Consider the following 26974-nt stretch of genomic DNA (forward strand, 5'->3'; position numbering starts at 1 on the left):
TCTCACTAGGGCTTCCCAGGAGGCACTGGTGGTAAAAAACCCACCTGCCAATGCAAGAGACATAAGAGATGCCAGTTTGATCCCTGGCTTGGAAAGATTCCTTGGAGAAGGAAATGGCAACCCCCTCTAGTATTCTTGCCTGGGAAATCCCATGGACAGAGGAGCCTGGTGGGCTACAGTCCATGGGGTTGCAAAGAGTTGGACACGACTGAAGTGGCTTAGCATGCACTCATAATCTCTCTCCTCCACGGCAAAGTTTCAGATGGCCTGCATTCTCCTTAAGCTTCCACCTCAACTCTTCTTCCCCCCACCCGCCCCCATTCTCCTCCATCTCAGCAAAGGATCCTGCTGGCTACTCCGTGGAGAAGATGGAGGCTGTCATACTGTCATGCCATCTAGTTCCTAATGCCACACCAGGACGTCTAGTTAATTCCTCCCACATCTTCTCTCTGTTTCCAGTGAAGAGATGCTCTTCCCTTGAATTGGGGCCAACCTCTAAGTCTATGCCTTGGCCTGAGCTCTGGACCCCCTCTCTCCTCCCTCCTCAGGGTCTTCCCCCAGTTGACTGTCCTCCTTCCTGCATCCTCCTTGTTAGCCTTTACACATTCTCCCTCCTCATCCATCTGAAAGCATCTCCCTCCCCTGCCCTCCCCTTGGCAACTTAACGCCTCAACTTAGAGTTGTTTCTGTTCTGCTTCCTCACTTCAGCCCCTCACCCCTTCAGTCTGGATTGTACCCCCATCCCTCCACTGATACTGTCCTCACTTAGGTCACCAACTCCTGCCTTACAGCTAAACCCAGCACAGATGTCTTGGCCCTTGTTGGCCTTATCTCTCTAGAGCATTCAGCTTTACCAACCACATGCTTCTCTGAGAACTTATCTACTGCCCGATTTCCTGGGCTCCTCCTTTCCTCTCTCTTTCTCCCTGGACTCATCTTCCTGTGTTGCTTCTTCAGTGGTGGCTCTACGCTGGTCTCTCAACTCCTACTGTCCCCTCTCTTCCCTGAATTCTTTTGGTTTACAAGCCACAGATCCCAACTCAGATTGAACTAAACAATCAACCAAAACACCACCATCACCAAAAAATCTCAAGGGAAATTCACTGATTTGTGTGTCCAAAAATCCAGTCGTAGATCTGGAGAAGACTCTTGAGAGTCCCTTAGACAACAAGGAGATCAAACCAGTCAATCCTAAAGGAAATCAACCTGACTATTCACTGGAAGAACTGATGCTGAAGCTCCAATACTTTGGCCACCTGATGCAAAGAACTGACTCACTGGAAAAGACCCTGATGCTGGGAAAGGTTGAAGGTGGGAGGAGAAGGGGACGACAGAGGATGAGATGGTTGGATGGCATCACTGACTTGTTGGACAAGGGTTTGAGCAAAATCAGCAAGTTAGTGATGGACAGAGAAGCCTTGTGTGCTGCAGTTCACGGGGTCACGAAGAGTCAGATAAGACTTAGTGAACAGCAACAATGAGATCTGGGATATCCAGTCCAGAGGTGTAAAATAAGGACATCACAACAGCTTCACCGTCTCTGCCGTAGTTTTGTTTTCCTTTGTGTTGACTCCATTCTCAGGCACTTCTTTCTAAACAATGGCATGACGCCTACCAGCAATTCCTGGTTTATATCCAATCCTCTTAGGAAACAGAGTGGAATATTTTCTACCCAGGTTCTTAAGTTGGGAGTCTAGGAATCATTTCTGACTCCTGTTCCCCCAAATCTTAGTCACCAAGTCCTGTTCCACCTTCTTACACTTGATCTTAGCCAAAAGGCCGAGAAGCTATCTGTTCCACCTTCTTAATCTCTCTTCATCCTTGTTGTTTAGTCACTCAGTTATGTCTGACTCTCTGTGATCCCATGGGCTGTAGCCCGCCAGGCTTCTCTGTCCATGGGATTTCCCAGGCAAGAGTACTTAAGTGGGTTGCCAATTCCTTTTCCATGGGCTCTTCCCGACCCAGGGATCAAACCTGCATCTCCTGCATTGGCAGAGGGATTCTTTCTCACTGAGCCACCTGGGAAGCCCCCATCTTCGCTACCAGTGTTCTAGTTCTGGGTACCATTTTTCATTCAGATTCCTGCTGCAGCCTCCTTGTGATTCTCTGCCTTGAGTTGTTGCCTTGAAGTCTTGTTGCCTTCCAGCCTGTTCTTCACATCACAGCCAGGATAATCTTTTGAAAGTGTTATGTGATGCCCAGCCACAATGGATAGGAAGCTAAAGACAAAAGTCCTTATTATGTTCTGGAAGGCTTTGCATGAAATAGCTCCTGCCTGCTTCTCTTTGCACATTATATACCTCATCCCAGGCAATTCAGCTGCAGATGCCAGACTAGCTAATTCCTTCCCAGCTCTGCCTTTTTATACAGTGCTCCCCCCACCTCGACCATTTTCCCCTCCTGAGACTGCCACCTAATGAGCCTCTTGGTATTCATTTAGGCCTTACATTCGATATAACTGTATTGAGAAAATCCTTCCATACTGCATTATGTACTCTTCCTGCTAGAATATTCTCATTTTTTCCATCTTAGCAATTATCACAGTTTATCCTCATTGCTTGTTAAATCATCTGTACCCCTCAGCAGACTGTAAGGTCCATGAAGGCAGATGTTTCTCTTGTTTTGTGAAATATCCTCAGCATTGCAGGGTAGAGACTTGAAAAATTTTTTATGAAATTGTAAAATAAAATAGGGTGTGATTATATTAGGTGATTTTAGACTATACGTGGGTGTGTGAAGCTACTGGAAAGTCTAATGTCTACTGCTTTTCTTTTTTATATGCTTATTGCATGCTAAGTTGCTTCCATTGTATCTGACTTTTTGCGACCCCATAGACTGTAGCTGCCAGGCTCCTCTGTCCATGGGATTTTCCAGGCAAGAATACTGAAGTGGGTTGCCATTTCCCTTTCCAGGATATGCTTCTTGGTCCTCTTTTAAAACAGTAGAGTTTGGCAATTTCCTGGCAGTCCAGTGGTTAGGACTCCATGCTTCTAAGGTGGAAGTGGCATGGGTTTGATTCTTGGTTGGGAACTAAGATCTCACAATCTGCAAGGTGCAGCAAAAAAATTTTTTTAAAGAATTTTTAAAAATAGTAGAGCTTTAGAAATAAAGAGGATCTTAACAACCATCTTGCACTGCTGCTGCTGCTAAGTCTCTTCAGTCATGTCCGACTCTGTGTGACCCCGTAGACGGCAGCCCACTAGGCTCCTTTGTCCCTGGGATTCTCCAGGCAAGAATACTGGAGTGGGTTGCCATTTCCTTCTCCAATGCATTGAAGTGAAGAGTGAAAGTGAAGTCACTCAGTCGTGCCTGACTCTTAGCGACCCCATGGACTGCAGCCTACCAGGCTCCTCCATCCATGGAATTTTCCAGGCAAGAGTACTGGAGTGGGTTGCCATTGCCTTCTCCGCATCTTGCACTAATTCACTTTAACTGACAGATTAGGAAGCAGGAGCTCAGAGCAACTCTATAACTTGTGCAGACCACGGGGATTTTCATGGTGGCCTCACTGGACTTGAACTCAGCTCCTGACTTTTAGTGCAGAGCAGCCTTCCCCTTGTCATGATATTATTACTTTTAACAGGCTAGTGTAGTGTGAGTTTTATATTAACACAAAGGAATCTTACCATCTATAGCTTCCTGTGTTTTCCCTGTTAAGATGTACTTAGTTTGCCTGGTGGCTTAGATGTGAAGAATCTGCCTGTGGTGCAATTTTGATCCCTGGGTCAGGAAGGTCCCCTGGAGAAGGAAATGGCAACCCAGTCCAGTATTTTTATCTGGAGAATCCCATGGACAGAGGAACCTGGTGGGCTACAGTCCATGGGGTCACAAAGAATCAGACATGATTTAGGGACTGTATGACAACAACTACAGCAGTGTGCCAAATACTGAGATTTACATTTCTTCACTCAACAAACATTTATTGAGTTTCTAGTATGGGCCAGACAGTGCTCTCAGTGTTTGGATTATATCAGTGAACAAAACAGATTTGCCTGTTATGATGAACTTGAATTCGAGCAGGTGCAAAGAGTAAATTCAATGTAGTTGAATCCATGATTATTGATAATATGAATCACTATTATTACTACTAGTGTATCATATGCCAGCCACTGTGCAATTGATTTTCATATATAATCTTAATTTCTTATTAACCCCGTGAGGTAGGAGTTTTTGTTGTTGCTTGAGAGTGTGGAAGCTGAGCCTCTAAGACATTATGTAAATGAAGGTGGCAATTGAGTGGAGGGGGTGATATTTAGACCAAGTTGTCTGGCTTCATTCAGTGCCACACCTTCCTACCTTCGCTTGGTGTCATTGGTGGTTGTCATTTTTGCCTATAGTTCTTTCTTGACATCCTTGCCAACATGTTTTGCTCTTCAGTAGAAGTTGGGAGAGAAAGAAATATATGTTTTCCTCATTTTGTATTAAAATACTTAATTATCTCTTCAGGAGATGATCAGAGAGGGAATAAATGACACCTCTGCTTACTGTTTCTCTGAATTAGTTAGAAGTCATAGCTGACTCCCTCTGTTCAGAAAAGATGTCACGATTAGAGGGGGGAGTCGAGGTGCAGCCTGGAGAGAGGCGCGTCACGGGATGGGGAGACTCCCAGTGGAATGGTGTTGACACTGGTCATCCTACCAGTTAAGGTGAAAGCAGTAGAGTCGGTGCCTCCCGTGTCAGTCTTCTGGTGTTGCGTCATCTTCGTTTCCTGGCTTGTAGTCTTTAGGAAAGATTCGGCTCCTCAGCTCTAAAGATCCCTCTTCCTCTGCTCTTCTGCAGTTGTCCAACAAACCGGGTGTGTTCATGTCCGCCAGAGTCAGGCTGAATAAATCTTGCTAGAATTTAAGAGAGTGTTGTGATGAAATATTTCAAGTATTCAGAAAAATGTAAAGAATATCATGTACTCACAATTTTTTTTTTTTTTTAATTTTTCTTTATTTGACTTCTCTGGGTCTTACTTGCCACATGTGGGATCTAGTTCTCTGACTAGGGATCAAACTTGAGTCCCCTACATTGGAAGTCCTAGGTCTTAGCCACTGGACCACCAGGGAAGCCCCTCACAATTTACTTTGGTCAAACCTTAACATGTTGCCTCTGTGCTCCAGGCTTTAAATTTTTGAAATTTATTTTTATTTATTTATCTATTTTTGCTTTTTGGCCACATCTTAGTTCCCTGACTAAGGATGGAACTCTAACCTCTTGCAGTGGAAGTGAAGAGCCTTAACCACTGGGCTGTCAGGGAAGTCCCTCCAGTTTGTTCCTTTAAGTAAAATATATATATATATATATATATATATATATATATATATATATATATATCGATGTAGCTGAAATGCTCTAAGTACCAGTTCCCAAATCCACTGTCCTTCCTCCCTCCCTCCCATCCAGAGGCCACCACTGTGCTGACTTATCATTACAGTGCATACATTCATCCCATCTTTGCTCCATGAAAATGCATGGATAAGTACCCTTATACTCGATGCCTAGAGGCGCATTCTTATACCTATGTCTTTGTATGCAAGGGCGGGAGTGTCTCTTGGATGTTGCTGGGGCATCATGAATCTGCCGTGATATGGCCACATTTCTTACCAGGATGGTTGTGCCAGTTGATGGTGTATATGAACAGTTTCTGCCTCTCCATGATCTCAGTCATGCTTACTGCTGATTTTTAAAATGCACTGCTGATCTTATGCATGTGAAATGGTGTCTCACAGTTGTATTTGCATTTTTATTATTAATGAGATTGAGCATCTTTTCCTGTGTTTATTGGCCACTTGTGTCTCCTCTCGGTTGAATTATCTGTTCACATTCTTTGCTTTTGCATCTATTATGTTGCCATTTTTCTTATTGGTTGTAGTAGTTCATTGTGTATTCTGGTTACTAATCCTTTACCAGTCACTGTGCAAAGATCATCTCCAGGTCTCTTGCTTGTCTGTTACTTTGTTCATCGTATATGTTGATGTACAGACAAGTTTAATTTTGATGTAGACAACTATTTTGCTATCTTCTATTATTCATGCTTTGAGTCTTTTAAAAAATATTTATTTATTTTTGGCTGTGCTGGGTCTTCTTTGTTTCCTGCTGGCATTCTCTACCCGTGGAGTGCAGCTGCTGCTCTCTCGCAGGCTACTTCTCATTGCAGTGGCTTCTCTTGTTGTGGAGCACAGGCTCTAGGGTCACAGGCTTTAGCAGTTGTGGTGCACGGGCTTAGTTGCCCCACAGCATGAGGGATCTTCCTGGACCAAGGATCAAACTTGTGTCCCCTGCATTGCAAGGTGGATTCTTAACCACTGGACACCAGGGAAGCCCCTGTGTCTTGCTTAAAAGAATTTTCCTCCCACTCTAAAATCATGTGTATATTTTCCTCTATTTTCTTTCTAAACTTTTTGAAAATTTTGATTTTTGCATTAAGCATGGGATCCATCTAGAATTTATTCTGTGATTGCTGTAAGGTTGGGATCCATTTTTCTTTTTCTGCCATACAGATAATCAGCTGGTCCAGCCCCTTTGTTATATAGTCTCTTCTTTCTCCACTGATTGGTTATGTCTGTCTGCTATCAGGTTTCCATACATTCAGGAGTGTGCTTGGGGCTTCTTTGGTTGACTAATCTTTTACCTGTTCCTGGGCTGGTATCATACTGTCTAAATATTATAGCTTTTCATGTATCCCTTGATATCTCACAGGGAGATGTGGCCTTAGTTTTCTTTTTTTCAAAATTATTTTTTGTTATTCTTAATTCTTCCATACAGATTTTAGAGTCAGCTTGTCTAGTACCTTAAAAACACTCATCAGTACTTGATCTTGAACTATCCTGGGCTTCATCTCGACCATCATGCTTTAAACTCTGTAACATTATCCTTCCTGGTAAACTTTCACCATGGCTTCTAATTCCTATGTTCACAGATTAGTTAGCACATATTACTTTTTTCTTTTTAAATGTAATTGTAAAAAAAAGTATGAAAAAAGTTGCCATCTTAACCATTTGAAGTGTGACTCAGTGTTAAATACATTCATTGTATTATGCAGGCATCACCATTATGGCAAAACTCCATAGTCATTAGGCAGTATTTTCCTATTCTCCCCTCTGTAATCAATAGGCAGTAATTTCCTATTCCGACCAGCCTCTGGCAACTACCATTCTACTTCTGTCTCTATGAATTTGCCTTCTTAAACATCTCATATACGTATAATTTTACAATCTCGTCCTTTTGTGTCTGGCTTCTTTTACTTAGTATGATGTCTTCAAGCTTCATACATGTTGTAGCAAGTATCAGAACTTCCTTCATTTTTAAGGATGAATAGCATTCCATTATAAGGGTGTACCACATTTTGTTTATCTGTTTATCCTATGTTGGACATTTGAGCTATTTCTTCTTTTTGAGTCTTGTGGATGATGCTACAATAAGCATAGGATTTTATTTTTCTTGGATATTTGTATAGGAGTAGAATTGCTGTATTGTAAGTGATTCTATGATTTAACTTCTTGAGGTATTTTTTTCACAGAAGATGAACCACTTTACATTCCTACCATCAATGGCTGAGGGTGCGATTTGTCCAGTTTCTCTACATCCTCTCCAACATTTATTTTCCGTATTTCTTTTTATTATAGTCATCCTTGTGGGTGTGAAGTGTCAGCTCACTGTGGTTTTGATACATAGTTCCCTAATAATGCCGAAGAATTGATGCTTTTGAACTGTGGTGTTGGAGAAGACTCTTGAGAGTCCCTTGGGCTGCAAGGAGATCCAACCAGTACATCCTAAAGGAGATCAGCCCTGGGTGTTCTTTGGAAGGAATGATGCTAAAGCTGAAACTCCAATACTTTGGCCATCTCATGCGAAGAGTTTACTCATTGGAAAAGACTCTGATGCTTGGAGGGATTGGGGTCAGGAAGAGAAGGGGACGACAGAGGATGAGATGGCTGGATGGCATCACTGACTCGATGGACATGAGTTTAAGTAAACTCCGGGAGTTGGTGATGGACAGGGAGGCCTGGCGTGCTGCGATTCATGGGGTCACAAAGAGTCAGACACGACTGAGCGACTGAACTGAATTGAACTGAGTGATATTGAGCATCTCTTCATGTGCTTATTGGGTATTTGTTTATCTTCTTTACAAAAATGTCTAATTAGGTCTTTTGTACCTCTCCTCAATGCCCCTGCGTTTAGAGAAGTTTTAAGTTTACAGCAAAATTGAGTGAAAAGTTTAGATAATTCCCATATACCACCCCACTCCATGCACAACCTCCCCCACAATCAACATTCCACACCAGAGAGGAGGTAAATGTACCAAAATCGATACTCCTATACTGACACAGCATTATCACGCAAAGTCCATAGTTTACATTAGGGTTCATTTTCAGTGTATATGCTATCGGTTTTGACATGTATCCACCACTATAGTATTATGTAGAATAGTTTCACTGCCCTCCACATCGTCTGTGCTCCACCTAATTATCCCTCCCTTCCCTTTTATTGCTCCCTTTGCCCATTTTAACATCATGTTATTTGACTTTGTATTGTTGACCTTTAGGAGGTCTTTAGGTATCCTGTGTTGTTGTTGCTGTTGTTGTTTAGTCACTCAGTCATGTCTGACATTCTGCGACCCCATGGAGTGTAGCCCACCAGGCTTCTCTGTCCATGGAATTTTCCAGGCAAGAATACTGGAATGGGTTGCCATTTCCTTCTCTAGTGTATTTGGCATATCAAATCCTTAATGGATATGCAGTTTGCAAATATTTTCCCCCATTCCTTTCTTCCCCCATTACTCTCTTGATAGTGCACAGAAATTTTTGGTGCAAAGAAATTTTTAGTTTTCATGGAATCCCATTTATCTGCTTTTTCTTGTGTTGCCTGTGCTTTTGGTGTCATATTTAAGAAACTATTGAAAAATCCAAGGCTATAAAATTTTTCCCTTACATTTTCTTCTAAGAATCTGATAATATTAGCTCTTAAATTTAGGTATTTGATTAATTTTGAATTAATTTTTATATATGGTATAAGGCAAGGATCAACTTCATTCTTTTGCATGTGGTATTTAGTTTTCCCAGTACCATTTATTGAAGAGACTGTTCTTTCCTTATTTATTGGTCTTGGCCCACTTGTCAAAATCAATTGACTATAAATGTGAAGGTTTACTTATGGACTCTAAATTTTGTTCCATTGCTCTATATGTCTCTTGTTATACCAGTTCCAGTGTTCTTGCCTGGTGTGCTGCAGTCCATGGGGTCATGAAGAGTCTGACACGACTGAGCGATTGAACAACAACCACAACTAGTTTATTGACATCAGTTGTAGAGAGACTATTCAAGTCCCATGGAATGGTACTGGTGACCTTGTAAAAACAGAACTGATAAAAAAAAGTATATGTTTATTTCTGGACTTTATATATTTTTGTTTATGTTTGTCTTATTTTAGTACACTTTAAATTATTGTAGCTTTTAGTAAGTTCAGCATAAAAATAAAAGTTTTCCAAATGTGTTCTTAATTTGTCAAGACTGGGGCTCTTTGGAGTTCCTTACATTGCTATAAGAATTTTAGGTCTACCTTCTTTTTTGCCAACAAAACAAAACAAAACAAGGCTATTAATATGTTAACAGGAATTGCTTTGAATCTGCAGGTCATTCTGGGGAGTGTTTTTATCTTAATTGTTGTTTAGTTGCTAAGTCATGTCTGACTCTTTTGTGACCCCATGGACTGTAGCCCTCTAGGCTCCACTTTCCATGGATTTCCCAAGCAAGAATACTGGAGTGGGTTGCCATTTCCTCCTCCAGGGAATCTCCCTGACTCAAGGACTGTACCTTCACCTCCTATATTGGCAGATGGGTTATTTACCACTGAGCCACCAGGGAATCTTTTAATCCATAAATATGGAATATATTTCTGTTTATAAATCTTTAACTTCCTTAAAACTATTTTATAGTTTTCAGTGTAAAAATCTTCACACACTTGGTTAAATTCCATTTTTTTCCCCAGCATATGAAAAGAGTCACTTTTTTTGTAGCATAATATTGTTTTTAATTTGTTATTTCATATTGGAACATAGCTGATTAAGAATGTTGCTAGTTTCAGGTGTACCACAAAGTTGTTCAGTTACACATCAACATCTATCCTTTATCAAATTCTTTGCCCATTTAGGCTATTACAGGATATTGAGCAGAGTAGGAGAAGGTCCTTGTTGATTATTCATTTTAAATATAGAAGTATGTACATCTTTCAATGTTTACACTAAAACAAAGGACTTTTCATAACATCATTACAGTAGTATTCTGTATCTGTTTTGATATGTGACCACATAAAACAAGTTTTATACTTTCATATATATTCACATTGCTGTCTATTGTCCTTTTAACTAGAAGAAACTGCTTTAGTATTTGTTATAAGCTAGAAGTGAAAAGCTAAAGTGCTGTTTGCTCAGTCGTATCTGACTGTCTGTGACCCCGTGGACTGCAGCCTGTGAGGCTCCTCCGTCCATGGGATCCTCCAGGCTACAACGCTGGAGTGAGGGGCCATTCCCGTCTCCAAGTGATCTTCCCAAACTAGGGATCAACCAGGGTCTCCCACATTGCAGGCGGATACTTTACCAGCTGATCCACAAGGAAAATCCAAAGCAGGTGTGGTCGTGAGTGACAAATTTCCTCAACTTTTGATTGTGTGGATATGGCTTTATATCCTTGTCATTTAAAAAATAATTATTGAGGTATAGTTGATGTACAAAAAAGATCTTCATGACCAAGATAATCAGAATGGTGTGATCACTCACCTAGAGCCAGACATCCTGGAATTTGAAGTCAAGTGGGCTTTCGAAAGCATCACTACGAACAAAGCTAGTGGAGGTGATGGAATTCCTATTAAGCTATTTCAAATCTTGAAAGATGATGCTGTGAAAGTGCTGCACTCAATATGCCAGCAAATTTGGAAAATTCAGCAGTGGCCACAGGACTAGAAAAGGTCAATTTTCATTCCAATCCCAAAGAAAGCCAGTGCCAAAGAATGCTTAAACTACTGCACAATTGCATTCATCTCACATGCTAGTAAAGAAATGCTCAAAATTCTCCAAGCCAGGCTTCAGCAATACGTGAACCGTGAACTTCCAGATGTACAAGCTGGTTTTAGAAAAGGAAGAGGAACCGGAGATCAAATTGCCAACATCCACTGGATCATGGAAAAAGCAAGACAGTTCCAGGAAAACATCTATTTCTGCTTTATTGACTAGGCCAAAGCCTTTGACTGTGTGGATTACAATAAACTGTGGAAAATTCTGAGAGAGATGGGAATACCAGACCACCTGACCTGCCTCTTGAGAAATCTGTATGCAGGTCAGGAAGCAACAGTTAAAACTGGACATGGAACAATAGACTGGTTCCAAATAGGAAAAGGGGTACGTCAAGGCTGTATATTGTCACCCTGCTTGTTTAACTTCTATGCAGAGTACATCATGAGAAACACTGAGCTGGAAGAAGCACAGCTCGAATCAAGATTGCCAGGAGAAATATCAATAACCACAGATATGCAGTTGATGACACCCTTATGGCAGAAAGTGAAGAACTAAAGATCCTCTTGATGAAAGTGAAAGTGGAGAGTGAACAAATTGGCTGAAAGCTCAACATTCAGAAAATGAAGATCATGGCATCTGGTCCCATCGCTTCATGGGAAATAGATGGGGAAACAGTGGAAACAGTGTCAGAATTTATTTTGGGGGGCTCCAAAATCACTGCAGATGGTGACTGCAGCCATGAAATTAAAAGACGCTTACTCCTTTGAAGAAAAGTTATGACCGACCTAGATAGCACATTGAAAAGCAGAGACATTACTTTGCCAACAAAGGTCCATCTAGTCAAGGCTATGGTTTTTCCGGTGGTCATGTATGGAGGTGAGAGTTGGAATGTGAAGAATGCTGAGCACCGAAGAATTGATGCTTTTGAACTGTGGTGTTGGAGAAGACTCTTGAGAGTCACTTGGACTGCAAGGAGATCCAACCAGTACATCCTAAAGGGGATCAGTCCTGGGCGTTCATTGGAAGGACTGATGCTGAAGCTGAAACTCCAATACTTTGGCCAAGTGATGCAAAGAGCTGACTCATTGGAAAAGACCTTGATGTTGTGAAAGATTGAAGGTAGGAGGAGAAGGGGATGACTGAGGATGAAATTGTTGGATGTCATCACTGACTCAATGGACATGGGTTTGGGTAGACCCCGGGAGTTGGTGATGGACAGGGAGGCCTGGTGTGCTGTGATTCATGGGGTCACAAAGAGTCGGACACAACTGAGCGACTGAACTGAAGTTAACTGAACAGATGTGTGAAATAATACTTCACTGCAGTTTAATTTGCCAGAACAGTCTTGAGAAAGGACAGAGCTGAAAGTTTCAACTTTCAAGATTTCAGACTACTTCAAAGCTACAGTGATCAAAACAAGGGACAAAAGCAGACACAGAGGTCAATGTAACAAAACAGAGAGCCCAGAAATAAACCCACACACTATGGTCCATTAATCTATGATCTTAAAAGTGGCAAAAATATGCAGTTGGACAAGGCATCCTCTTCATTAAATGATGCTAAAAGAATTAAAAAGCTACATGTAAAAGAATAAAATTAAAATATTTTCTAAAACATATACTTTTAAAGGTATACTCAAAATGGATTAAAGACCTGAATGGAAGACTGAAACCATAAAACTAAAGGTAGAACTATAGGTAGAACACTCTATGATATAAATCATAGCAATATTTTTAAATGTATCATAATTAAAAGTATTTTCACAACAATGGAAGCTATAAACAAGATGAAAAGATATCCTGAATGGGGGAAAATATTTGCTAATAATATGTTTGATAAAGGGTTAATATCCAAAATACGTACATAGCTCATGCAATTTAAAAATGAAAAAAAAAAAAAAAAAACAACAACAACTGATTCAAATTAAAAGAAGACCTAACAGAATTTTTTCTAAAGAAAACATGCAGTTGGTCAAGAGGCACTTATAAAGATGTTTAAAGTTGTTAATTTTTAAAGAAACATAAATTATATCCTCTTCTTTCTTAAAAGACACTGTTTTATGTATTAAATTCTTGCTTAGAATTTTTTTCTTTTTCGTGTGAAAGACTGTATGTTGTTGTTCAGTCAGTCAGGTCAGAGTATTTGCACCCCATTTCCTGCAGCACACCAGGCTTCCTTGTCCATTATCTCCCAGAGTTTGTGCAAATTCATATCCATTGAGTCCATGATCCTATCTAACTATCTAATTTAATTGGCTATATTATAGCACACTTTTCCATTCTGGTAAGTTTCTAACACAAGGAGGGATAATTTAGGTACTAACTAGTAGCATAGTCGTTTCTGGATGGCCCACTTTCTTTTTAATGAATAACTATTTTTATTTATTTATTTATTTTTATTTTGCCTGCTCTCTCTACCATTCATTTGTTTATTCCTCTTTTTTCCCTGGTAAGGTTGTTCAGTGTGAAGAAGCTGAGAATTCCAAATACTTGTTTATGTGTGATTAAAGGGCATGAGAAAAATTAACTTGTTTTCCTAATAAGCTAAATAGACAAATGAAAGCTGTTTATTACATATGAGATGTTTCTGACTAGCGTAATGGAGAAAACTTTAGGGAGAACACTCTCTATGATGCCAAAACCTTATGTCATTATTTCTTAAAATATTCTCCCTGGAATTCAGAGACGAGCATTTTTTTTTTTCACTGCTCGGTGAAAAGGTTGGTATCAAAAAAGATGGTCAGAATTGACACTTATTCAGTGTCTTCTAACAGGTAATTGAAAAACATTTTCCATGTTTTACTCTAGTGGCAAAATTACAAAATTAGCCATCACAATTTTCTAATATAATTCCATCTCTTTCTTTTTAAATTTTGAATGCACTTTTTACTTTTTGCAGAACTGTGTAAAAGAAATAGTTTTTTTTTTTTAGATTTACTGTTAATATAAGAAAATAAATAAAATAACACAAATGAGGAAAAATGATGTTATGAACTCAATAAATCTTGACATGTTAAAACTCATTGTAATGAAATAATAAGGGAATGTATTTCATGTGTTATTGTTTTCATTACAAATTCTAGAGATAGCAAAGTTTAAGAAAGTTCATACATAATGTTGGTGTAAGGTAGTGTGACAAGATAAACCCTCACTAGGAGCTAAGAGTACTAGAAATAAGACATAAGGTTCATGGAGACAGTGATCTTCACATAGCTTTGGGAGAACAGCAACTTTTCCATCTCCATGTGATAATTTTGCACAGAACATTGTATATCACAGTATAAAATAATCCCTCCTTATATTCTCCCAAAATAGCATCATAAGTTTTTAACTGGCACTTTCTACATTTCAAAGGTTTAATCTGAAAAGGTGCCTACCTGTTTCTCAGAAAACTTTTGGAAGAAACATGGCAATGAAGAGCCTGAAAACTATAATTAAGGTGAAAGATAATGTGTCATTTATGTGGGATGAGCACTCCTGAGAAATACTGGGTAGAAATATTTCCTTTTCATCAATATTTGTACCTGTCAGTGTTCTTCCACATTTGGTCTCATTTACCCTTACCCCTCCACCAGGCACCAGTTCTACATCTAATAAGATTTGAACAGAAAAGAAATATTAATTTATTGATAAATATGGCAAACAGATATATATACATAAAGCATGAATAATGAGCAATTTGGGGACCACTTTTTGACTTGCAGGCAGGCTGTTTTCTAAGGTGTCTGTAGGTCAGATAATCAGAAATCATGGGGACAGAGTGAGGAGCTCAATGATGGTAGATTATATACTCTTTTACTTGGACTACTGAGTGATAAATAGTCTTCAGACAGTCTGTTAAACTTTCCACAAAGAATGGCAAGTTCTGCAAAGAAATAAAGTGAGTGTAGAATTTCCTTTAAAGATGGACATCTAGGGCAACTGAGTCAGGGGGAAGTGGACAAAGAGCCTCCTTTATTTAAGCAATGCTTCTCCCTGTGGCTTCTGCCATAAGACAACTCTTTAAGCACAGAAGATTCTGCCTAATGCTAAATAGATAATGTTTCACCCTTATCTATTTTTCAGCTTTGCCTGCCTGCTTTGCTTTTAGCTCTTCTCTCCTAGCCCCCACATCAAGAGATTATCTGTTTATTTTTAACAAATATAGTCATTTAAAATTTGTAACATCCATTTGAAGAATAGAAGTGAAGACTGTATCTATTGAAAACCAGCATTACTTCTTTTTAAAAGTACATCTTCTGCCTTCTCCTTATTTGATTTTTTTCTGAGACTTGCGGATTTTCAGATACTTGAACAATACAAACTCTCCTGGGAATAAAACCATGATTGGATCATATACCACCCACCTGATGACACACAACCATCTCCCAAAAATACTCCAGATCTAAGATGCTTAAGAGAGAAATACTAACTTTTGAGTAATAACCCACCATCCTTCATTTAGTACCATAACTTCAGGAATTCTGAGTATTCTAAATGGTACTTTTAGAAGTTGGAAAAAAAGATAAACTGGGATATTTGAGATAATGGCATATGAAAAAACATTTATTTCTGATCGTTAGTATTTGTCTAATACAGAACTTCACATTCAAGATGATAACAGCAGATTATTTAAAGTGTATATTTCCTGTTCCATTGCTCAAGCTGCAATAATTGGAATAAGAGTGCAAGGAAGAGGTGGAACATATTAAATATATATATATATATATATATGATTATATATCTCTATGTATAGCAGTTATGTGATACATAAGTGTTTATGTATAATGGTTTTAACAGAGTTAAATGTATAGTGTGACTTTATATCATAAACCTCCAAAGGCAGTCATGTATATCCTAAATCCCAAGTGATATAGCATGAAAAACATGTGCCATAAAGTTTTTGAATATGACAAACAAATGAAAGAAAACTATACATTCAACAAATTGGAAAATTTAATCAATAATGATATCAAACTTAGCAAGCTTTCTAAAAGAAAATCTTATAGGAAATTATTACTTTCAGAAGCTTATTTGAAACTCACAGTAAGCCTTTGCAGTGGTCATTAAAAATTATCACACAAAGTGTTAACATGAGTTATCAAGAAATCACAGATACAATGGTCCCCCAAAGTAATATTTCATAATATCATGTAACATCCTATGAATTATTTCCTTATTTTTTTCCAGATTGATCATTTTGCACTCATCTCTTCTCCTCTGTCATTAAATCATGCAGCTGAAAAATAATGTGACTGAGTTTATTCTGCTTCAATTGACACAAGCTCCTGTAAGGAAGAAAATAGTGTTTGTCATTTTCTTGATTCTCTACTTGGGGACATTGCTGGATAACCTGTTGACTATTGTTACTGTCAAGACCAGTCGGGCACTTGGGAGTCCAATGTATTCTTCCTTTTCTACTTCTCCTTATCTGACGCCTGCTTCTCTACTTCCATAGCTCCCAGAATGATTGCTGATGCTGAAGAAGACCATTATCTCTTTCAGTGTGTGCATGATCCAAGTCTTTACATTCCATTTCTTTGGCTGCCTGGAGATCTTCATCCTTGTCCTCATGGCTGTTGACCACTATGTGGCCATCTGTAAGCCTCTGCACTACACGACCATCATGAGTCATTGAGTCTGTGGTGTGCTAATGTCTTTGGCCTGGTTGGGTTCCTGTGTGCATTCATCAGCTCAGATTCTTCTAGCCCTAAGTTTGCCTTTCTGTGGTCCCAATGTAATTAATCACTACTTCTGTGACTTGCAGCCTTTGTTGAAACTTGCCTGTACAGACACCTATGTGACCAACCTACTCTTGGTGTCCAACAGCAGGTCCATCTGTACAGTGAGTTTTGTCATGCTTTATCCTGTGCTATGATCTTGCATTCTCTGAGAAACCACAGTGCTGACGGGAGGAAAAAAGCCCTCTCGACCTGCATCTCCCACATCATTGTGGTCATCTTGTTCTTTGGTCCTTGCATATTTATATACACTCGCCCTGCAACCACCTTCTCCATGGATAAGATGATAGCTGTGTTTTATAAAGTTGGGACACCTTTGTTCAACCCTCTGATTTATACCCTGAGGAATGCAGAAGTGAAAAATGCCATGAGGATGTTATGGAGTAAGAAGTTGAAAAAATATGAATAGAAATTTCAAGATTTATTCAGTGTTTGAACTGACCTAGAAAAAGTCCATAGAGACTATTCTCGTCTCATTGTGAAGTTAGTATAATTCTATCTTAGGGTGTGCCACTGCCCTTAAGATTGAAAAGCAGTGTGCACACATATACTTGTTAGTGTTGAGTCAATCTTATGTAGAGGAGGAGAGGACACTAGGTAGAAGCAGGCTTTAAAGCCCAGTAGCTTAAATGCTGTGTCTTTATATCTCTCGCTTGCCTGGCATTAATTTCTCTGAGGTTTTCATCTAATGTGTTCCCTGCCCTTCTTCACCTTTCTGTCTACTGTTTTGCTCTGATGTAACCTTGTCCTATATTCTTATATACACAACTTGGTAACTTTTTTGTTTCCTCAACATTTTATTAAAAGCTTCTCTTTCATCATATCTATTCGATGCACATAATTGTAGAAGCTTCATGTAGTAAGAGACAGTATATAATCTAGCATTTTTTTCTTTCAATTATTTATTGTTCAATCCAAATTCTTACCATATGTTTAACCAGACCCTTCCTTCTCAGATGGAGTTAAAATTCTGTCAGTTTTTTTCAATATTAAGAAGGTTTTAATTGTTAAGTTTCTTCTCAGTTTAGCATTTTTAATAAAACCTACACTGTGCTCCTCACATGACGGAAGTGACTTAATCCACATGCACATTGTGCTCCTAATATGACTTCTGCTGATCTGGGGACAGTATTAAGGTTTCTCTTGAATCATGCCAATCATGATATTGAAAAAATAATGGTGGACTATTATAAATATAGTATATATATTATAAATTAAATAGATTTATGTGGGGTTGGAGATAGAGTGTAGACAGTTGATGTTAGTGAATTTCAAAATATTAATACATTGAATATGCTAAGTCAGAAGTTATTTATGCTTGAGAAAGAATTATTTATGTACATATATATGAATTATGAATTTCCTTTCTTGAAAAAGACAAATTAGAATCAGGAAAAAGTATTTCTGGTGGTTTCTAGAAATTCCAAAGAAGCAATGGGAACAATAAGTAGCACACAAATCAGTTTTAGTGAAGGAAAATAATTCTGTTTTAGATACTTCAAAGACAACATACAAATGAACAAGAGTCATATTAAAGATGCTCAATATTACTAAGTATTAGAGAAATGCAAATTCAGAATGGCCATCATTAAAAATGTCTACAAATGACAAATGTTGGAGAGGGTATGGGGAAATGGGAATTCTCCTACATTGCTGGTGTGAATGTAAAATGATACAATAGCTAAAGAGAACAATATAGAGGTTTCTTAAAAAACTCAATATACCTACTAAGTGACCCAGCATATGGATTCTGGATATATGCTAGGAGAAAACTATGCTTCAAAAGGTTACACGCACCCTGATGTTCATCACAGTGCTGTTTACAATAGCCAAGACTTGGAAGCAACTTAAATGTCAACAGATGAATGGAGAAACAAAATACAGTATATATATATATATATACACACACACACACACACACAATGGAATATTACCCAGCAATTAAAAAGAATGAAATATACCAATTACAGCAACAAGGTTGGATCTGAGATTATTATACTAAGTGAAGTAAGTCAGACAGAGAAAGACAAATATCATATGATATGGCTTATATGTAAGAATCTTAAAATAAAAGATACAAATATACTTATTTATAAAACAGGAACACTCAGAGACTTAGAAAACACAATTATGATAACCAGAGGAAAAAGAAGGGAGGGGAGGGATAGACTGTGAGTTTGGGATTGGCATGTATATGCTGCTATATTTAAAACAGATAATCAAGAACCTACTGTAGAGCACAGGGATCTCTGGTTAATATTCTGTAATAATCTAAATGGAAGAATAAAAGACAAAGGATGCTTGTATGGGTATAACTGAATCACTTTGCTACATACATGCAACTAACACATTATTGCGAATCAATTGTATTTTAATATAAAATAAAAATATAAAAACTAAATGAACGAAAGGAAGGTTGTAAGGTATTGATAAAAGAATAAACATAAAAATCACTGAAACATCATAGAAAGTCCAGGAATATACTTAAATATATGAAAAGTTTTACAAAGATATCAAGGTAATTGAAGCAGAAATAATATATTTTTCAACAAATTATACCACATCAATTGGATATCCATATATGAACAAAAGGAACCTCAACCACTACCTAATGCAGTAGATGAAAATTGGCTCTAAATGAGTCATAGATCAAGAGGTCAAAGCTAAACTTATAAAAATTCTGTGAAAAAATTACAATCAAGAACCATAAAGAGACTAAAAAATTGAACATTGTTAATATTTTAAATCTTCTGATCATTAGAGATTATACATTTTAAAAATAAAAAGGGTGGGACAGAAGCCTCGCTGGGTCAGACCGTGGCGACGCGGGAAGTCCGGACGCCGTGGCGGCCTGAAAAGGAGGTCGCAGGCATGGTCCCCGGCCGCGACCATGGCGGAGAGGCCCGAGGACCTAAACCTGTCCAATGCCGTCATCACCAGAATCATTAAGGAGGCGCTCCCGGACGGTGTCAACATCTCCAAGGAGGCCCAGAGCGCCATCTCCCGCGCCGCCAGCATCTTCGTGCTGTACGCCACATCCTGTGCCAACAACTTTGCGATGAAAGAGAAACGCAAGACACTGAATGCCGGCGATGTGCTGTCAGCCATAGAGGAGATGGAGTTTCAGCGGTTCGTTACCCCATTAAAAGAAGCTCTGGAAACTTATAAGAGGGAGCAGAAAGGCAAGAAGGAAGCTTCAGAGCAAAAGAAGAAGGACAAAGACAAAAAAAAAAAAAAAAAAAACAGATTCGGAAGAGCAGGACAAGAGCAGGGATGAGGACAATGATGAAGATGAGGAAAGGCTGGAGGAAGAAGAACGGAATGAATGGGAGGAAGTGGACAACTGAGGAGGATGGGGAGACGCCCCTTGGAAGGAACCACGAGAAAACTTGGTACACATTTGTGTGAAGTTTGTTCCGGCTGGGCAGAGTAGCCTTAGGCAGAAGAGCCTGATAAGATTGAAATAAAAACTGAATTAATCATCAGGATTATCATCAAAGCCAGTGCTTCCCAGACTCGGAGCATCTGAGTAGCAGATTCCTGGTTTGCTTAATCAGTCTCAAGGTTATAACTTTTGGCAAGAGGGATTCTGAATGGCTAATTTAATTGGTCAGTTTGATCTCTTTTGTTTACATACACATATAGTTAGCAATTGTTGACCCCTAGTTCCCGCCCTGCCCGCCTAGAAAAGTAGTAATAACTTCCATGCTGCCAACTGTGCCCCAAATCACAGAGGCATTTAAGGCTCAGGAAAAATTGAGGTTTGATCACAGTCAACCTATTTGATTATACAATTTTTGGCAATACTAGCTTATTCCAAGTGATAAGAATGGCTTAGCTTTAGGAAACTACTAAAAAGGTTGAAGAGAACAATAAAATCTGCTGTCTCTTCACTTGACAGTAACATTAATTGAATTTTGTTTTCTATAGACCCACTTGGCTTAGAGCCCTTCTATATTGCCTGTAGGCGTGTAACCTGCTTGGGAGGCTACCTTCTAGGCACATTGTTTTCAAATCCACAGAGTAGAATTAGTTAAGCAAGGTTGCCAGTGTCTTAGTCTTATAAAACAGATGGTTTAGTTTTAAATGCACCTCACTGCCTGCCACTGTACAGCTTCAGGATTTGTCATCACCTCCTGGAAGGTATAAAATTCCAGGTTTTCGTGTCCCGTAGTCCATCTTCCAGATTTGTGACTATGGCTTTTCATTTTCCAATTCATGACAAGTTCCGAACTTTATTTCTACTAGGCACAGCTTTCTCCCTCTGTGCTTCTCACCACCTGTCTCTGTCCTGCCTCTCCTCTGCTCCCCATTCCCACTTTCTCTGTCCCGCTTTTTTTTACTTCTGCCAACCCAGGAACTTGGATGACCTGCAATATCCCAGAGTATAGGTTCCTCTGATTCCCTAGTTCTAATCTCATGTCTTAAAAGTGATTTTGTAAACCTCTTTGACCCATGAGGGAAATCTGATGGTGCTCAGGAATTTACTTCCTCCCCTAACCCATCCCCTTTAACTGCTTCTAAGTATCTCTGTTGACTTTTCCAGTAGTTCTTCTCTTTCCATTTTGTGCTCCAAGCACTTTTTTGTTGGTCTTTTTAAGTTGAGTGCTTGGAGGTTGAAAGGTAGTGAAGTGTAGTTTGACACTGTTTATTTGTTAAACGAATACAGTGGAAAGTTTGTTGATAATTAAGTGAAGAATATTGAGAAAATTATAATGCTTTGTATAATAAAAACATTATTGTTAAAAAAAATAAAAAGACAATTCACAGAGTAGGAAAAAGTTGTATCTACATTCACATTTACAAAATTTTACATTATATATAAATTTATGTGTAAAATTATATATGTAAATTCATTTTATATATGATGCATATATATGAAAGAAGAACTATATCTAGAATATATATATATATATATATATATATAAATAACCTATAATTTAGTGATGAGAAACCCAGAACTCCTATTTCAAATTGCACAGAGGTCTTAAAAAAAAAAAAAAAACTTCTGGAAAAAGGTATAGAAATTGCCTATAATACAACATTAAAAATTACCAGCTTCAGTAGTTATCAAGAAAGCAAAGTAAAACCTCAATAGTTTATCACTACATACTTCCTAGAAGGACCAAAATGGTACCAAGGGACAGAGATGTCAAATAATTTACTTTGAAATCAGAACTAATTTCTTGTGTTTTATGTATCTATCCACGTGTGTAATGTCACTTGCTCCTAAGTCACTTTAGTTGTGACCAAATCTTCATGACCCCATGGACTGCAGCCTACCAGGTTCCTCAGTCCATGGGATTTTCCAGGCAAGGGTACTGGAGTGGGGTGCTATTGCCTTCTTTGGTAATGTCACTTAGTATTCCATAATGACTGTCACAACTTTTCCAGACATAACTTACTGGAAACTTTTTAGAGTTTCTCTCTCTATATATATATAATGATTGTGAAAAATAAGTTTGTATTCAAATACTTTCAAATGGCCTCACTGCTCCACCTCTCAAGAAATCAGTACTAGATTTCCAGGAACTTTGATAGAGATAATAAGAAAGTTCTCTCTCTGACACGAGTGCACAAATTAACTACATCACAGGTCCCAAGGCTGGAATACTGTTCTCCTTGTCATTCATATGGCATTTGTCCTTCTTAGATAAACCAGGCTTGTATAAAGAAGATTCACCTATTTTAGCTGCAAGTGCAGGGAATACAATTCCTCACTCAAGAATGAGTGTTTCTCAAGCATGTCTCTTCAGAATACCTACTTCTAAGAGAAATCCTTTCCATCAAAGCAGATAATTAGTTCCTGGGAGAGAAAAGAGCAGCTATAAGACAAAGTCCTTGAACCTGTATTGGAACCTTGTTAAGTATCCACACATGCAATTGAAAATGTCTTCATCTGTTATTTACATTTTCAGAGAAAGACTTGTCAAGAGTTGAAAGATCCATTTGAAGGTGTTTCCACCACATTTCTGCCTGCTGACTTTTGGAGTACACCATCCATGGATGATCATTTCTCCATCGTTTTCTATATCAGTTTATTCTAAGTTCAAGTTCCAGGTTTTCTGTGAAATTTATTGACTCTTTAGGTTAGAAGGAGATATGTAAACATATAGAACAATTTATCTCCTATTGATTTTATATTGAGTTATCTGAATAGCTTCTTTCTGAATGTGTCACATCTTATTGAAAGTTCCTTATCCTAGGGCTTCCCTGGTGGCTCAGAGGTTAAAGCGTCTGCCTGCAATGTGGGAGACCTGGGTTTGATCCCTGGGTCAGGAAGATCCCCTGGAGAAGGAAATGGCAACCCATTCCAGTGTTCTTGCCTGGAAAATTCCATGGACGGAGGTGCCTGGTGGGCTACAGTCCACGGGGTCGCAAAGAGTCAGACACGACTGAGCGACTTCACTTTCACTTTCACTTATCCTAAGAGGAGGTCAGTTTGAAGATGGGATTAGTTCTGAATACCCTCAAATATCATTAATATCATCTAAGACCAGAAGTTAAGTTCTTCAATAGTGATGATGCTTAGTAAAGACTTTACATATATTGTTGTTGTTCAGCTTCTTACTGGTGTCCGACTCTTTGTCACCCCATGGACTGCAGCATGCCAGGCTTTCCTGTCCTTCACCTTCTTCTGGAGAATAATAATAATCATGTTGATGTATTTTTGTGTGTCCATTGATATGAGTTTACGTATATGGCAATTATGTTTTAGTTCAGTTCAGTTCAGTTTAGTCACTCAATCATGTCCGACTCTTTGCGACCCCATTAATCGCAGCACGCCAGGCCTCCCTGTCCATCACCAACTCCCAGAGTTCACTCAGACTCACATCCATCGAGTCTGTGATGCCATCCAGCCATCTCATCCTTGGTCGTCCCCTTCTCCTCCTGCCCCCAATCCCTCCCAGCATCAGAGTCTTTTGCAATGAGTCAACTCGTCACATGAGGTGGCCAAAGTACTGAAGCTTCAGCTTTACCATCATTCCTTCCAAAGAAATCCCAGGGTTGATCTCCTTCAGAATGGACTGGTTGGATCTCCTTGCAGTCCAAGGGACTCTCAAGAGTCTTCTCCAACAGCACAGTTCCAAAGCATCAATTCTTCAGCACTCAGCCTTCTTCACAGTCCAACTCTCACATCCATACATGACCACAGGAAAAACCATAGCCTTGACTAGATGGACCTTAGTCGGCAAAGTAATGTCTCTGCTTTTGAATATATTATCTAGGTTGGTCATAACTTTTCTTCAAGGAGTAAGTATCTTTTAATTTCATGGCTGCAATCACCATCCACAGTGATTTTGCAGCCCCCAAAAATAAAGTCTGACACTGTTTCTACTGTTTCCCCATCTATTTCCCATGAAGTGATGGGACTGGATGCCATGATCTTCATTTTCTGAATGTTGAGCTTTCAGCTAACTTTTTTGCTCTCCTCTTTTACTTTCATCAAGAGGCTTTTTAGGTCCTCTTCACTTTATGCCATAAGGGTGGTGTCATCTGCATATCTGAAGTTATTGATATTTCTCCCGGCAACCTTGATTCCAGCTTGTGTTTCTTCCAGCCCAGTGTTTCTCATGATGTACTCTGCATAGAAGTTAAATAAGCAGGGTAACAATATATAGCCTTGACGTACTCCTTTTCCTACTTGGAACCAGTCTGTTGTTCCATGTCCAGTTTTAACTGTTGCTTCCTGACCTGCATACAGATTTCTCAAGAGGCAGGTTAGGTGGTCTGGTATTCCCATCTCTTTCAGAATTTTCCACAGTTTATTGTGATCCACACAGTCAAAGTCTTTGGCATAGTCAATAAAGCAGAAATAGATGTTTTTCTGGAACTCTCTTGCTTTTTCCATGATCCAGCAGATGTTGGCAATTTGATCTCTGGTTCCTCTGCCTTTTCTAAAACCAGCTTGAACATCAAGGAGTTCATGGTTCACATATTGCTGAAGCCTGATTTGGAGAATTTTGAGCATTACTTTACTAGCATGTGAGATGAGTGCACTTTTCAAAAACAATAGCTATTTTAAAGAATTAAATTTTAAAATTTATTTTTAATTGTAAAAGAAAGAATTCAGCTCATTCTTCTGCAAAATGTTGAAAATGACAGTCCCAGTGACTGAGCATATTAGTCTGGGAATTAGAAACCCAGGTTAGAATCTTGCCTTTTCCCACCAGCAGCTTCTTGATCTGGGGTGCATTTCTTGCAACCTTATATTCTTATTTCTTCTAATATCAAGTGAGAAGACTAATCCCCCTCACAGGCTGTTATGTGAATATAAATGTATCCAGCACACCACTGAAGACACACAGAGGAACTTTACTTATTTTTATGACTATTTTTCCACAGACGATTAGGAAGAATTGACTTTTTTGGCAATAATACAGAAAAAAAAAAATTAACCATACATTAAACTGAGGAACAGTCATCTCCAATTTTAAAGAAGCCAAAGAGACCCATGTTATGCATAAGAGTTATTCCAGAGAAGAGTTCTACATATTCATGTTTGGACTAAACAAGTCATGGTTTGTATCAATTAATAATCATGTTGATGTATTTTTGTGTGTGAGGTGTATTTAAATTTTGTTTCCAATGTCATGATTAGTCTTAATTATTTAAAAATATATATGATGGCAAAATAAATGTAGATTAGAGAATTGAGTCTTACAAATTTCTTAATCTTGATGAGATTCAATTTTTTCATCTGTCAAATTAAGTTAATGACATAATTATTGCTATTGTGTGCTATGCTTATTTCTGCTATGTGGATGGAATGATACCATTCACATAGATTTATTGCAGATCACTTCTCTACATGGATGACTCCTCGCATGCAGCTCTGTCTGTGTTTGAAAGCTGACTGGTCCATTCATAATGTATGTATTTATTTGTGCATCATTCGCAAACACCTTTTTTTTTTTTTAGCAGTTTGCTAATATCACATGTTTGCTGCTGCTGCTGCGTCGCTTCAGTCGTGTCCTCTGATTATTTGCAACTTCGTGTACTAACAGTCCAGAAGTGTATTTGTTGGAAAGGAACCGTCCTTTTTTTCTGACTCCTCCCCAACTCCCCCATAATTCTCTCCAAAATAATGAACTGCAGTTAATGGCTGGATGTGCATTTTTCTAGATGGTTTGCATGCATAAGTGTATTTTTTGAAACGGCAGTGGGTCATAAGGTACAGCTGATTTAAATGTTACTGAATAGTGTGGGCACCTTTGTGTGTGTGTGTGTGTGTTTCTGCCTCATCCTTTTCCTGTTGTCTGATCTACTGTCTGTGTTCATCACTTTAATAGCTGCCTCCTATTCTGTAAGTCATTAAATCCAGTCCTCGTGATGGGACATTTGCTGATCTTGTAAATAGCTCTACAGCCAGCATCTTTGCACACAGCTGTTTATCCCTTTATCTTCTTCCTCAGGATAAACTCCTAGAAATGGGGTTGTTAGAACAAAGGGAGGTCGTTATGTGGAGGGCCCAGGAAGCTTTGCCAGCCTGAAACTCTCATTGGCAATGCTGAGAACCCATTTCCTCCCAGCTGTCCCCAGTGGTCACTGCCCAGATGGGTCTGCTCACCAGTATTAACAGCCACACATCTTAGGCTGAGGCTCTAAGCTTAAATTCGCATTGATCTCTGTTTACTTGGCGTGTCCACTTTTTTTTCTATCACTGCACAGTATGAAGTAGTGTGGGTTTGATCGCTGGGTCAGGGTAATCACCTGGAGAAGGAAATGGCAAGCCACTCCAGCATTCTTGCTGGGAAAGTCCCACGAAGAGAAGAGCTTGTTGGGTTACAGTGTATAGGGTCGCAAAGAGTCAGACATGACTGTGGTGACTTAGCATGCACACAACCATGCCATGCATATAGTAATCTATTGTTAAAAGTATATCTATAAATTATTGGATTATGGAAATTTATAGGAAAGATGTTAATTTTGTTACAGTCACTCCTGTATCTTTACATTACTTTTCCATGCCAATGCTTTGCTGCAATTTGTCAGCTCATATATAGTCTGATTCTTGTATTCCTTTCTGTCTTCCATCTTCCTATCATACAAATCACACAAATATCTTTACTAGATTTATATGCAGGATTCTCTGTTTCTCAAATCTCTCTTCATCCTTATACTCACATTCTCAATTACCTTACACGGTTTCCCATTTCCTAAGAGTAGCGAGAAAATCCATTAGCCATTCATAACTTTTACATCCATTTTCAATCTCTTGTACTTAGCTACTTCTACGTGCTCACTCAGTTGTGTCTGAC

General features: G+C 38.8%; 3 pseudogenes; all 3 read left to right on the forward strand.

Moving 5' to 3' along the window:
• LOC128046831 (frizzled-3-like) overlaps positions 1-4645 on the forward strand; it is a 106283-nt pseudogene extending 101638 nt beyond the window's left edge.
• Positions 4646-16204: 11559 nt separating this feature from the next.
• LOC128046832 (olfactory receptor 4C16-like) lies at positions 16205-17121 on the forward strand (annotated as a pseudogene).
• A 2481-nt stretch (positions 17122-19602) lies between these two features.
• Positions 19603-20059, forward strand: LOC128047048 (DNA polymerase epsilon subunit 3-like; annotated as a pseudogene).
• The last annotated feature ends 6915 nt before the right edge of the window (positions 20060-26974 follow it).

Source organism: Budorcas taxicolor, chromosome 4, assembly GCF_023091745.1.
Source record: "Budorcas taxicolor isolate Tak-1 chromosome 4, Takin1.1, whole genome shotgun sequence".
NCBI classification, from domain to species: Eukaryota; Metazoa; Chordata; class Mammalia; order Artiodactyla; family Bovidae; genus Budorcas; species Budorcas taxicolor.